The sequence below is a fragment of the Dermacentor variabilis genome, chromosome 2 (genome assembly GCF_050947875.1).
Source record: "Dermacentor variabilis isolate Ectoservices chromosome 2, ASM5094787v1, whole genome shotgun sequence".
NCBI classification, from domain to species: Eukaryota; Metazoa; Arthropoda; class Arachnida; order Ixodida; family Ixodidae; genus Dermacentor; species Dermacentor variabilis.
This window is the reverse complement of record NC_134569.1, coordinates 9,197,745-9,211,425: the sequence shown is the minus strand read 5'-3', so window position 1 is coordinate 9,211,425 and position 13,681 is coordinate 9,197,745. Positions and strand designations below refer to the sequence as shown.

At 51.6% G+C, this 13,681-nt stretch overlaps 1 protein-coding gene across 1 annotated transcript in view; it reads left to right on the top strand.

The window, feature by feature from the left end:
• Window positions 1-13,681, top strand: part of LOC142571330 (neurotrimin-like) — a 420,775-nt gene that overhangs the window by 48,467 nt on the left and 358,627 nt on the right. The window lies entirely within an intron of this gene.

The window sequence follows — 13,681 nt, the reverse complement described above, 5'->3', positions numbered from 1 at the left end:
GCTGTAGTAATCCAGCTCGCCTTGTCGGTGGTGTCTTGCGTCGCTGACAGTCTCGGCATGTTCTGACATAACGGGCGACATCGGCGGTCAGGCGCGGCCAGTAATACCTTTCTTGTATCCTCGATAGCGTCCGGGAGAAACGAAGGTGCCCAGCGGTCGGATCGTCATGTAAGGCGTGCAGTACTTCTGGACGCAGCGCCGACGGAACAACAAGAAAGTAGTTGGCGCAGTCTGTTGAGAAGTTCTTCTTCACGAATATGTTGTTTTGAAGCGTGAACGAAGACAATCCACGCTTAAATGCCCTAGGGACAACGTCGGTGTGCCCTTCCAAATACTCGACTAGGGCTTTTAGCTCCGGGTCCCCTCGTTGTTGTTCGCGAAGTCTTCCGCGCTTATTATTCCAAGGAAGGCGTCCTCATCCTCGTCATCTTGCGGCGGCAGGTCAATGGGGGCGCGTGATAGAAAATCAGCATCTCAGTGTTTTCGTCCGGACTTGTATGTTACAGTGATGTCGTATTCTTGTAGTCTGAGGCTCCACCGTGCCAGGCGTCCTGAAGGGTCCTTTAAGTTAGCTAGCCAACACAACGCGTGATGGTCGCTGACCACTTTGAATGGCCTGCCATATAGGTAAGGGCGAAATTTCGCTGTAGCCCGAACGCTGGCGAGGCATTCCTTTCCTAGAATAATTGCCTTCCGCTTTTGACAACGACAGGCTAGCGTAAGCTATCATGTGTTCATGTCCATCTTTTCTCTGGACTGGGACGGCACCGAGGCCTAGGCTACTGATGTCAGAGTGGATTTCGGTATCGGCGTGCTCGTCGAAGTGCGCAAGTACGGGCGGCGACTGCATGCGTCGTTTGAGTTCTTGAAATGCGTCGGCCTGCGGAGTTTGCCACTTGAACTCGACGTCCCATTTAGCCTTGTCAACGGCTCAATGATGCGTGAAAAGTCCTTGACAAATCGCCAGTAGTAGGCACACATACCAAGAAATCTACGCACTGCCTTTTTGTCGATGGGCCGCGGGAACTTTGCGATGACAGCTGTCTTCTGCGGGTCGGGGCGGACTCCAGACTTGCTGATGACGTGGCCTAGGAACAGAACTTTGAAACAGAACAGAACACTCAAAGAACGGCGACAGCGGCGAACACAGTCGGCGATCGTAGAAAATCTGATCAACGGGTCAAGCGCGTCGGCTTTTATACATCAATCATCGAATGTTCCAGACAAATCGCTGGAACCCGCGCGCCTTCCACAAAGTTCTACATTATTCGCGTCGCGCACACATGCAATCAGATTACAGAAGGTTTGGTCACAGACAGTGGATGGAACCATCGATAACATTCCAGAAACTTCCCACACATGCAAGCGCGTCCTGCGCTGTGCGATAACATTTGTTCGGCGGTGAAACGGGTCGCCCGATGAAGACAAGTACACGTGTCAATATACTGTAGCAATGCTCTTGTTGCTACGCACGCCTATGTTTCTTAAACAGTTTCGAGTCCAGCCGGTTTATTGTGCTCCTGAGAGGTCAACACAAGACTTCCTAATCAATATCGTGGGGAAGAAAGCGTTTTAGTTAGGGTGATCATTTACAAGACTGTGCTATCTGTTTTCAATATCTCATCAAAGTTAGCAGCTGCTTTGTGTTAATGCCTGGTCGCAGCGAGCAAGCGATTCTCCTTTTAGGATCACTTCATTCTAACACGCCTAGAGCACGTACGTTCTTTCATAGTCCGTTTCGCTAAGTCCGTGCACGTGCCGAAAGACGAGACCCCTGTCAGCCGTTGAGCAACGATAGGCAACCGCGTACTCCAGAGAAGCGAAGTGTGCTCACCCATTGCGTGCTCTTCATTCTTCCGGGACGCGTCGATCCACTCGGCGACGCGCCGATGGCACTCGGAGGCGGCCTACAGACTGGTTCTCTATTTTGTTCACTGAGGCGACCCATGTCTTTACTTGTACAGTGTGCAATTCGTGAGGTGCAGTGACAGCATTGCAATGTCAGAACCTTTAAGCCTAAAGCCACATTGTGCTAGAGCAGCATCCTTTGGGCTTGGTTCGCTAGAGATCCAAAGGCACTGTCAACCACTGTTGGCAACATGGTGCATCAGACAAGACTATGATCAGCGCCAAGAAAATCATTGTTTTGAAGTTGTAATTCAGGATCCTTTGGCGTCATTTTGATCCGATACGCTCGTGGTGAAAGCCGTACTGCGGCCAACGTACCGGGTATGTATGTGCTCAAGGAACGTCATCGCACAAGTTGTACCATGTTCTTCAAGAAAACAACAGAAGAGCGGAAAACATACAAAAGTGAAGAAGAGCTGCCGGTTTGGCACCTCCTACGGGGCCCCGCGTGTCTCTTTTGCGACCCAGGCTCGGCCGTGTCACCTGCGTGCCGGTGCGAGAGCACTTACTTCGTGCACGGTGTGATCGTTGGAGCGCTGGCCCGATGCACCACCTCGCCTCCCTTCACTCTGGGGCGGAACCTGAAAGGGGGAGTCTGATTTACGACTTCAATACCGTGGAAAGGAGTATATATATTTGGACGAATGCTTTCTCCTTCCCCTCATTCCTCTATTTCTACACAACCTATGCGCTTTTACTGCAGCTGCTCGTTACTGGCATTGTGTTTAGCTCCAGTTAGTTTCCTTTGCCTTCCACACTTTCCTTGTTTTTTTGCCCGCTTCTAGAAAAACGCTTTGGAGCGATGGTCTTTGTGAGATGGTCGTCGGTAGAAGAGACCTGGGTGGCCGTGTGCTTGATAGGCCTTCCCTCTTCCCGAAGCCGTTTTCAGTGTCAGGGTGCTACCGGCGAATCGTAATCTTGCCGGGGGACTCGGTAGTCTTGTGCCGCCAGATAGGAAGTACGAAAACAGAGAAAGAGAGCCAGATCGCAATTTATTCACAGATCTTGAATAAAGAAGACAAAGGAAAAAGAAACATAAAAAACAAATATAAGGACTTAGAGAAGGAGAAAAACGAATGCAGGCCGTACTGGCACAGAAAGCGGGGAAATGAGAGTCGGAAGAGGCACAAGGAAGTCATAGAATGAATAAACTTGGCTCCTTACTTTTGACTTCTGTTTCTTTTACGCCATTACGTCGTAAGATTTTCTTTTTTGGCTTGAAACAATATAGGGCCACTTTCTTACTTTCGTGAATTATGAGTCGCCCACCCTAATGTCTCCGAAGGCATTCCTTTATGTTTTTCAGCCCCCCCCCCCCCTCCCAACGATCCTTCGATATTCCTCCCAGCCTTAATATGAGGTCAGACAGCGAGAAGAACACGCTCTGGCGGGATGGTTTCTCCGCTGCGAGACACTTTTACGCCCGCCTTGCCCCCTTCGTCGTCGCTGACATCCTCTCGTGGTGACCTCGCTCTGATGGGACTCGTGCCACAACGTTCTTGCAGCATTAGAGACGCCACGGCTGCATTTCAATCGATCAGATGGTCCAGTGTCACGTGCATGGCGACACTAAAGAAGGCATCTGGCGCAGCACCTATACTGTCACGAGCGCCATCTATCGCAGATCGCCGGGAACGAGGCAAAGAATCCGCGTCATTGCGAGCTTATCGCTCACCAAGTGCACTGGCGTTACACACAACGTCACCAAGAATACTAAACAAGGGTTATCATTAAAAGGGACCTTCCTTGTGGGCGCCAATGCTACTTTCCCTATTCAATACTTTTACGTGTAAAAAGCAAAGGTGCTTCCATTGAGCGAGCGCTTCTTCTATTGGAATAAACTTTGATGACTTTGCTAACTATCCCAGTCAGGCAGTTTGCTAAGTTACATTTAAAATAGAAGCCTTTGCTGTACAGACAGTTGGAGGCGGCACTTTGGTCTTGTGGTCTAGCGTCTCAACAAATTTCCGTTTTCTTTTATTTTTAATTTTGTCGAAAGCTTTCCAAGAGCTCGCTAACTCCATAGAAAAAAAAATAAAAAAAAACACGTCGATGTTTCATGAAATGCACCTGACGCACTATTTCGTCATTCGCTTAGACGGCTGCTATCGGCCGATAGCTGACATCATGCCGCGGTGGGCTACGTGGCGTAGATACCGCGGTGGCGGTGGTGAAAAACGTTTATTGCATAATAAAGAGACGCGTGGACCCCCTAGTGGCAACCCACATACTGCTTGGTGTACCTATTCCGGGGCCCCATTGGTTGAAGCCGCCGTCCTAGCTATTCGGACAAAGGGCCTCAGGGTCTGAAGGTCTGAGCACCCTAGGAGAGCCACCTCCCAGTCCTCTCGTGTAGGGTTGGGGTTGGGGGTTAAGGCAGAATTTCGCTGGCAGACCCATGCCATGTGGTAATTGTCTGGTACCTCGCCACAGTGCTGGCACCTGCCGGTGACCATATGGTGAAAGTGTTTCATAATAGCCGAGCATAACATCGTGTAAGTGAAAACTGTAAGGAGCATGCGTTCGTTCGCCCTCCCGAGCCCCTTGCGGTACCACCCCATGCGGTTTGGGGCAGCTATGTCAACGTAGTATACGATGTCTTGTCCGCTATAATAGCGCTCGAGGGCACGCGTGCGCGCCGCTCGTCGGCCCTCATTTTCGCCTCTATCCATTTTCGTGGGGAGAGCGTGAACTAATATGGCACGCAGACATAGTTCAGGTGCTCGCACTCTCCCCTGTATATGCACGTCATGTTGTATATGTAGCCTGTCAAGCAGTGCTTGACCAGAGCATGTGTGGGCTAATCGTGTGTACTGATTTGTAAGATGAGCCTCTTTGAGTTCCTGGTACGTGTTGACTACCCCAATTGCCGTAAGGCGAGTGTTCAAGGTGGCTATTGGAAGTTCAAGTGCTCTCTTTATCAGTTTTCGTATTATGACGCCTATCTTGTCGTTTTCGTGTTTGCGCAGTTGAAGGTAGGGAACCAAGTCGAGTACTCTCCTAATGACAAAAGCATGCGCCAATCGTAAGGCATCTTTGCTCCGTAAGCCCCCCTTCTCGTTGGAGACGCGGCGCACCATACGGCCCACCTAGTCTCCTATTTTGCGGAGTTTGTCCAGTGTTGTGCCTATCCGCGATTGCTTATGGATGTATAATCATAGAATTCGTATCTCCGTTGCCTCTTTGGTAGGTCTGGCGGATAGGGATGAGGAAATCTTTTTGTCATCTTTAGACGATGTCATAATGTGGACAAACTACGATTTGGTGGATGCACATTGGAGGCCACAGCGTGTAGCGTATGCGTCCACCACGCTAGCCGCTGCCTACAGTTTAAGGCTATTAGCGCAGCTCAGGACGAGCAAAAAAGGAAAGAGGTAGGGGTAATCAGAGGGAGCGGAAAACAGGGTGAGCGCTCACCCTGTTTTCCGCTCCCTTTGATTACCCCTACCTCTTTCCTTTTTTGCTCGTCCTGAGCTGCGCTAATAGCCTTAAACAGTTATGACATACCAACTCGCCCAAACTGCCACGCGCTGCCTACAGGTTTTCCTCCACGTGGCCAATATTTCCCTCCGTCGCCCAGATGGTGATGTCGTGGGCGCACAACGCATGCTGTACCTCTCTGACATTCGCCAATTGAGTGGGAAGGTGTATCAGCCCTACGTTAAATAACAGGGGCGACAGCAAGGCCTCATGGTGTACCCCTTGTGTCCATGTTATTGGATCCATATTTTTCGTTTTCCGAACAAATCATGGCTGATCTGTCCGAAAGAAAGTTTTTGATATAATTGAAGGTATTGGGACCACAGTTTGTGGCACTGAGGTGTGCCAATTTGACACTGTGTTTTACATTGTCAGAAGCCCCATTGAGATCGAGAGCAAGCACTGCTCTGTCATTATGAGACATGGCTATGAGTTCGGGGATCTACCTGTGCAACTGCAATAGGACATCCTCTGTCGATTTGTGTGGCCTGAAGTCAAACATGATGGTCGCGAAAACTTCGTTGTTTTCCAGATACTCCGATAGACGATCCCGTGTCATTGTGTCTATTAGTTTCTCCACGCGTGAAGTCAATGATATAGGCCTGAAATTGCCCGTTTTGATGGGTTTGCCTGCTTTTGGGATGAAAGTGACAAGGGTCATTTTCCACTCTATCGGAAGGGCAGTTTCCCCTTGCCAGGTGGAGCTGATGTATTCGAGGAGGTGCGTGTATACTTATACAGCATCTGGTAGATTGGCCAAAAGTTTGACCGTGATGCGGTCCCTGCCAAGGGCTGTGCCACTCTTCATTTCTGCAAGAGCGGCTTTGAGGTCGTGCAGCTGCAATGGTGCACCCAGCTCTGGATTCGCTCTGCCTGCATAGAGGTACTCCGGGCCAGGCGGGTCCTGCTGTTGGCAGCTTGAGATACTTGCCCCTAAGTATCTCCAGTAGCTGTGTTGCGGTCCCTTGGAAGTTACCAAGTGCTCTGTGGAGTTGGTGTTGTTTTAAAGCGAAAGAAGCTTTACTACGCCAGCCAGCGAGCCAATTCGGCTCGTCGCGCCGTATGCCGTAACGCAGGCATCCGTATGCCGTATGTCATATGCCATGGCCGACGAACGACCTGCAGCCGCCGTTGCCTAGCAACGCCGCAGCCGCGCTCCAACAGATGGCACCGCCGTCGCCGCTCGCTCCACCAAATGTGCTCCGCTGGGGTACAGGGAGAGGCGGTGTCGCCTCGCGGGAGGTATTGGGGGCGAGGACTTACGGAGTCGCCATCGGTTGGAAGTGCTTCCCTTGCGTAGTATGAGGGATCACGCGGCGCGCTCCTCACAGGTTTTGCTTACGGTGCTCAATAAAAACACTACGTGGCAGCCCACCTGGACATTTCTGTAAGTTCTCGCAAAAAGTGGGAAGTTTTTTACTGCCGAAAGAATAATCATGGACAAACTGAAAGCATAGAATCGTTTACAGATGCTATCTCTTATCCGAATACGTACAGTGAATGCCACTGCGAGTGGTCGCCGCGATGGAGCCTTCCGAATCGGCTTCTTGCGTGAAAGATATGCAAAGGCTGAGAGAAAACCATGTTAAATATGTTCTTTTAATGGGCTGTCTGTATAACTAAATCGACTATAACGGAATGAGGCCTCAGTGCAGCGATCGCACGGGTTCGCGGTGACCGACTGCGCGCCTGCATCCATGTACGCACACAATGTTTCCCTTTCGCTGCAAACGCGTTTTCGCATCGTGCTGCGAGCTTTACGCAGCAGCATATGAGCATATGACATCACGCAAGCAACAAGTTTCGCGTGGAAACTATCAGAGCTGTTCAAAAATAATTTCGTTATATCTACGGACTTCGACAACTACCGTCTTGGGATGTCCCGTTACGATTATTGAATCTTTTTTTTTCTTCTAAGATCTTGGACCTTTAAATACCATTATTTCTCAAATTGCCTCGCACTGTATGTTTATCGGTCTTCTCAGCGAGCAATTACCCACTGCTTCGTTTATTTAATGCAGTACATTTCATTGTTTGGTGCTACGCAAGCGTGAACATGTCATGCCTCCCTTTTCTGTGCTTTTTGTGGTTCTCTTTCTATTACTGTGGACTTGCCACTATCTAGCATCAACAAGTTCATAGACCAAAACTTCATAACATCAGCCAGGCAGCGCGCGGGCGAGCGTCTCAGTGCGCGCTTTGTGCTGCTCACGGAACATCGCAGCCCTGACGCCGTAGCAGAAATCTTCCTCGCGTGTGTGCTTGCTGCACACTCGAGTTGTAGCCGATGGGTGTCTGCCGGTCCTAAGTTTCACGAGCGAAGCTTCACGCAGCTTCTTGTCCTGCGGCTACGTGTGAATAAGGCTGACACCGGGCTCCGTTGCGTCCGGCGCTGCGGCATCGAGCGGTCGCCTACCATGCTGCATGCTTCCAAAGGCATGTGCTTTTACCTATTATAGTGCTTTCAAATGTCGTCAGCCAGACACCCAAGGCCGAAAAGCTTCACCGTTTAATCAGAGCCGCAGCGAAGGCGCGACATTAAACTTGTTTTCAGTTCGCTGAAAACAAGTTCAGTTCGGAAGCAGCCGACGCGGCTGCTGTGTCCACGTGATCACTCCGGCGGTGGCGCCAGCTTTTCCAGTGGTGGAGCCCGCCCCCAATATTGGCCTCGAGCTCCACCAAAGCTTCCAGGTTACACTGCGAATGCCTCGCCGGTTCCCGTTGATCGCGGACTTGCAATTTTTTTTAAAGAATACAGCGTAAGCGGCACACATGCGGGAAATATGCTTGTAGAGCTCCTTCCCAATAGAACACGCAACTACAGTGTATTTCTCCTCAACGTATATAGTAATCCGGCTCACTCACGGGCTCGTTTCCTCTCTCTGTTCCGAGGGGCGCTTGCCTTGGCGGGCGCAAACCCGTTTCTCGTGGGGGGAGATTTTAACGCCCCGAACGAGGCCTGGGGCTATGGCTACACTACCGCCAAAGGTCGACGCCTGTGGCAGGACCTACATGATGCCGAATTAACTCTTATCACCGATCCCACGGCGCCAACCCGCACGGGCACCTCTACGGCACGGGACACGACACCAGACCTGACGGCGGTCTGTAACATCCCTCAAGCAATGTGGCGCAATACCTTTGGAGATCTCGGTAGTGACCACATGATCATAGAAGCACGAATTCCTCAGGCGGGTACACCACCTTTTCCTAAGCTATTCAAATGGACGGACTGGGACAAATTCCGAAAGCAGCGAGCTGAACAGAGAGGTGAGGAGAACATCGATGACATCGAGGCATGGATGGAGACGCTCAACGACGGCATGAACAAGGCGACGCAGACGCTCGCACCCGAAGTCCAGGTTGACAAGATCGACAGCCGACTAGCCCACCTCTGGGAAGCCAAGACGTCATTAAACGCTAGATGGAAGAAGCAAAGGCACAATGGCAGCACGTGGCGTCTCCTTCGTCACCTCTTGGGGGAAACGCAGAGCAAGTCTGCTCAGCAAGCAAACCTGCAGCGCCTTTTGCACAAGGAACAGGCTACCACGAGTGATCACCAGCTCGTGACACGCCTGCTAGCCAAGTACTTCCCTCAACGGCCCGATGTTCAACACGGGGATTACACTGGAGAGACAAATGCGACACTCGATGAAGAATTTCACGAGTCAGAGATCCGCACAGCTCTCCGCGACCTTAATGGCAAATCAGCACCTGGTCCCGACAAGGTTACGAACAAGACTCTAAGAAACCTCGATGATGCCTCGATAACCGCTCTTACGGCATACATCAACAAATGCTGGCGAGCAGGTTGCATCCCAGAGGCGTGGAAGCGCTCTAAAGCAGTCCTGATACCGAAGCCAGGCAAGCCGTCCAGCCTCGATCACTTGTGGCCCATTTCCCTCACATCCTGCGTTGGCAAGGTGATGGAGCACGCATTCCTCTCCCGCATCAACCACCACCTCGAGGACACTGGAGCCTACCCACCCACTATGGTGGGCTTCCGGTCACACCTCTCCACTCAAGACGTCATGCTCCAGCTCTACCACCAGATTATCAATGACCCAACTAGTGGCAACCGGGCCATCCTCGGCCTAGCTTTGGAAAAGGCATTTGACAGTGTAGCACATGCAGCAATCCTGAGCCGCATAAACAAGCTCAACTTGGGTGAGCGAAGCTACAACTACGTCAGAGACTTCCTGTCGCGCCGCACAGTCACCCTCGCGGTCGGCAGCATGACATCCGACGAACATACACTAGGAAGCACCGGCACTCCTCAAGGATCGGTCATATCCCCGCTCCTTTTCAACCTCGTGATGCTGGGTCTCCCGGCCTTCCTCGACGAGATCGATGGCCTCCATCACGCCTTGTACGCAGATGACATCACCCTGTGGGTCAACAAGGGCAGTGACGGTCAGATGGAATGCACCTTACAAGCAGCGGTCTCTGCAGTCGAAACCTACCTCCAAGACACAGGTCTCCGACTATCTCCACTGAAATCGGAGCTGCTCGTCTACCGCTCGCGCCGCCGGCCCAAGCCTACAGCCGAATCGCGCCAATGTGACGACATAATCCTCTATACGCAAGACGGCTCCTGCATTCCCCGAGTCCCGAAGATACGCATCCTAGGCATGCATATAACAGCCAACGGGTCAAACATAGAAGCTATTCGCAAAATCTAAGGCAAGGTTACCGCGGCTACCCGCCTGATCAAACGCATTACAAACAAGCACACTGGCATGAAGGAGGACAGTGTCATGCGCCTCATACACTCTTTTGCAATCAGTCACATCCCTTATGTGGCTGCCTTCCACAACTGGAATGTCACTGAAAGGGAGAAAATCAACACCCTTATACGCAAGACTTACAAAATCGCCCTTGGCCTACCGGAGTCCACAAGCACTGCTCGTCTGCTACAGCTGGGGGTATACGCTTGAGGAAATCGTGGTGCGCAAAGAACCTCTCAACTCGAACGCATGTCTCTGACAGCCACGGGCCGGTACATCCTGCAGAAACTCGGCTTCAACTACCACGTCCAACACGGTCAGAAACAGGTCATTCCACCTGACCTCAGCGACCCGCTGATTGTCGCCCCTATACCTCGAAACATGCACCCCGAATTTAATCGGGGCCGACGCCAGGCCCGTGCCAAGGCGCTGCTGCGCTCCTTGGGTGGAAAGAGGACTACGCGCTTTGTAGACGCCGAAGAATACACACGAGAACACCGGTTCACGGCGGTAGTCGTAGACGTTAGCTCCAGGCTTCCGCACGCGTGTAGTGTCGCAACGGAATACCCCGAAACAGCAGAAGAGGTAGCGATTGCGCTTGCGCTTACCGACCCCCTCTGCGAGTTAGTGTTTAGCGACTCACAATCCGAAGTTCGCAACAACACGCGGGGGCGCATTTCCTCCGACGCTCTCCAGATTCTAAGGAAAGCTGGTCGACAGCACTTCGATAACACCGCCATCATATGGTTTCCAGCGCACGTCGCCACCCCCACCGATGAGGGCCTCATTAACTTGAACGAGGTAGCACACCGCTCTGCGCGAGAACTGACCCGCCGCGCAGAATCGGGGACCGCCTCTTCGAGTTCGGAACTGCTGGCTCAAAACACGCGAGAACGCCTGGTCAGGTACAATGACATCACCAAGCACTACCAGCTAGGCAGGCGGTTGCTGCCCCCACCTCACCCCATGCTGAAACATCGCCAGGCAGTCATCTGGCGACAATTGCAAACACAAACATTCCCCAGTCCTGTGCGATTGCAGCACATTTTCCCCGCGCAATACCCGACTGCTCTTTGCAAATTATGTCAGGAAACTAGAGCGACGCTGTCACACATGTTGTGGGAGTGTCTGCTTACATCAGCTACAATGGCAGTAGCTCCGGAGGCTCTTGCGTCGAAGTGGGCCGCCGCTCTGCGCAGCTCCAACCTCAAGACACAAGAGTGGGCTGTCCAGCAAGCCCGAGAGGCGGCGACGAGGCAAGGCCTCGAAGTCCCCTCATGGGAGACCTGAGCCCGGGTCATCAAATTTGCCGGATTCAGAATAAAGTTGTTTCCATCCATCCACCACGGTATAAGCTGGCGCCACCGTAGGCGTGACGTGCTATTATGGATCACGTGGACATAGCGACCGCGTCGGCTGCTTCGGGAGCGCCGAAGCGAGTTGAAAACGAGTGTTTAAATTCCCTCGTACGCTGCGGTCCTCATTTAGTGGCGAGATTTTCCCGCTTCGAGTGTCTCCTTTACATCGTTTGAAAGCACTACAATAGGTAGTGGCTGCCTTTGAAGGCGCGCAACATTGTAGACTACTGCTCGGTGCCGCAGTGCCGGACGTACGCAATGGAGCCCGGTGTCAGCCTTATTCACACGTAGCCGCAGGAAAAGAAGCTGCGTGAAGCTTGGCTCGCGAAACATAAAACCGGCAAACAGTCATCGGCTACAACTCGGGTATGCAACAGGCACAGACGCGAGGAATATTTCTGCTACGGCGCCGGGTCTGCGATGTTCGGAAAACGCGCACTGAGACGCTCGCCCGAGTCCGCTGTCCGACTAATGTCATGACGGTTTTGTCTATGAACTTATCGATGCTATACATACTGGCAAGTTCACTGGCATGCAAAGGGAGCGGTAAGATGCACATTAAAAAAAAAGGCATGTTTGTACGTGTTATGAATTAATGCACTGGATTACAAAAAAATAAGCAGCGGGAATCGCACGCTGAGAACACCGATAAACATACAGTGCGACGCAACTCGAAAAATAATATGGAGACGTTCAAGAATTTAGAAGAAAAAAGAAAGATTGAATCGTTGCGACGGCACATCATAGTCCCCTTAGGCGTCGAAGTCTCTACTATGAAATTATTTTTGAACCGCTCTGATAGCGCCCACGCAGCAATGGTTGCTTGTATAGTGTCAAATGCTCATATTCTGCGGCCCAAAGCTTATGCCACAGTGCGAAAACGCGCACGCGGCGAAAGCGGAACTGCGGGGACAAGCATGCAGACCTGCAGTCGGTCGCTGTGAATCTGTGCGATCGCTGCATTGAGGCTTCATTCTATTACGCTCAATTTAGTTATACAAACACTATAAGAACATATTTCACATAGTTTGCTCTCAGCGTTTACCTACCTTTCACGCAAAAAGACCATCGCGGCGACCGCGCGCAGTAGCGTTCACTGTACGTATTCGGTAAAGAGATAGCGTCTGTAAACGATTCTGTGCTTTCAGTTTGCCCAAGATTATTATTTAGACAGTAAGAAACTTCTCTCGTTTCGAAAGTACTTACAGAAATGTCCGGGAAAGCTCACGCGTGGTGTTTTCAGTGAGCGCTGACAGCAAAACCTATGAGGAGCGCGCCGCGTGATCCCTCATACTACGCCAGCGAGGCGCTTCCGATAGATGGCGACTCCGTAACTCCTCGCCGCCAATATATGTATGCGCTTCCGCTCAGTGTAATTAGTCGTTATGGAGAGCGCGAAAGAGACGCAGCAACGACAGAACGAAGTGAGGAAGAGACAAAGCGCTCAAGAGACGCCAGAAGAACGCGCCGCACGACTCGAGAAGCGTTGTAAGGAAGATGGGGCTAGAAGTCGTGCCACGTCCCGGAGTGACGCTTCAACTGCGGAAGAGACCGCTTTGAGCTCTCGAGAGCGTCGGTATGGGACGCTGCGTAGACGTTACCTAGTCGTTACCTAGCCTAGTCCTTACCTGAACAGTGTGTCTTGTCGTGTCTATACAATAGAGCTAAACCAAACGCTTAACCACAAGCTAACACCACAAGCGTAGCCATGCAGCTCTTGCTTCCGCAATTCAACTAGGGTTAACCAGAGCTAAACCACAGGCACTGTTTGTTCCCCACGTGTTTGTGTGGGGTCAATCAGACTGCGGAAATGCGCTATGTATGTTTCTGGGACATTTGTAGTGCAGCCATATTGGATCTGTCTACCCAATTGGAATCTGCAAGGTGCGAAGCGTACCCTGCTGCCTTTTGTGTGACGTCTTCGATTCGTTTGCGAACGGTACGGTTATGTTTCGGCCTTTTCCACCGTTTCGTGAGACCCCTGAGGGCCTCCCAAGGGTGGAGAAGGTGGTTGTCCACTGCCGGCACGTCTTTTGTTGTGTTGATTTGTTTCCCTTGAGAGCGTTGGCCGGCGAGGCCCTGTTTGATTGCCAATAACTCCGCTTCTGCTGAACGCATTGAAGTACTTTTTTTTGCAGCGAAGTATTTCTGAACCAGCCTATTTTCACTTCGAATGCCTTTCTCCAGCTCGATAAAGAGTGGTTCAGG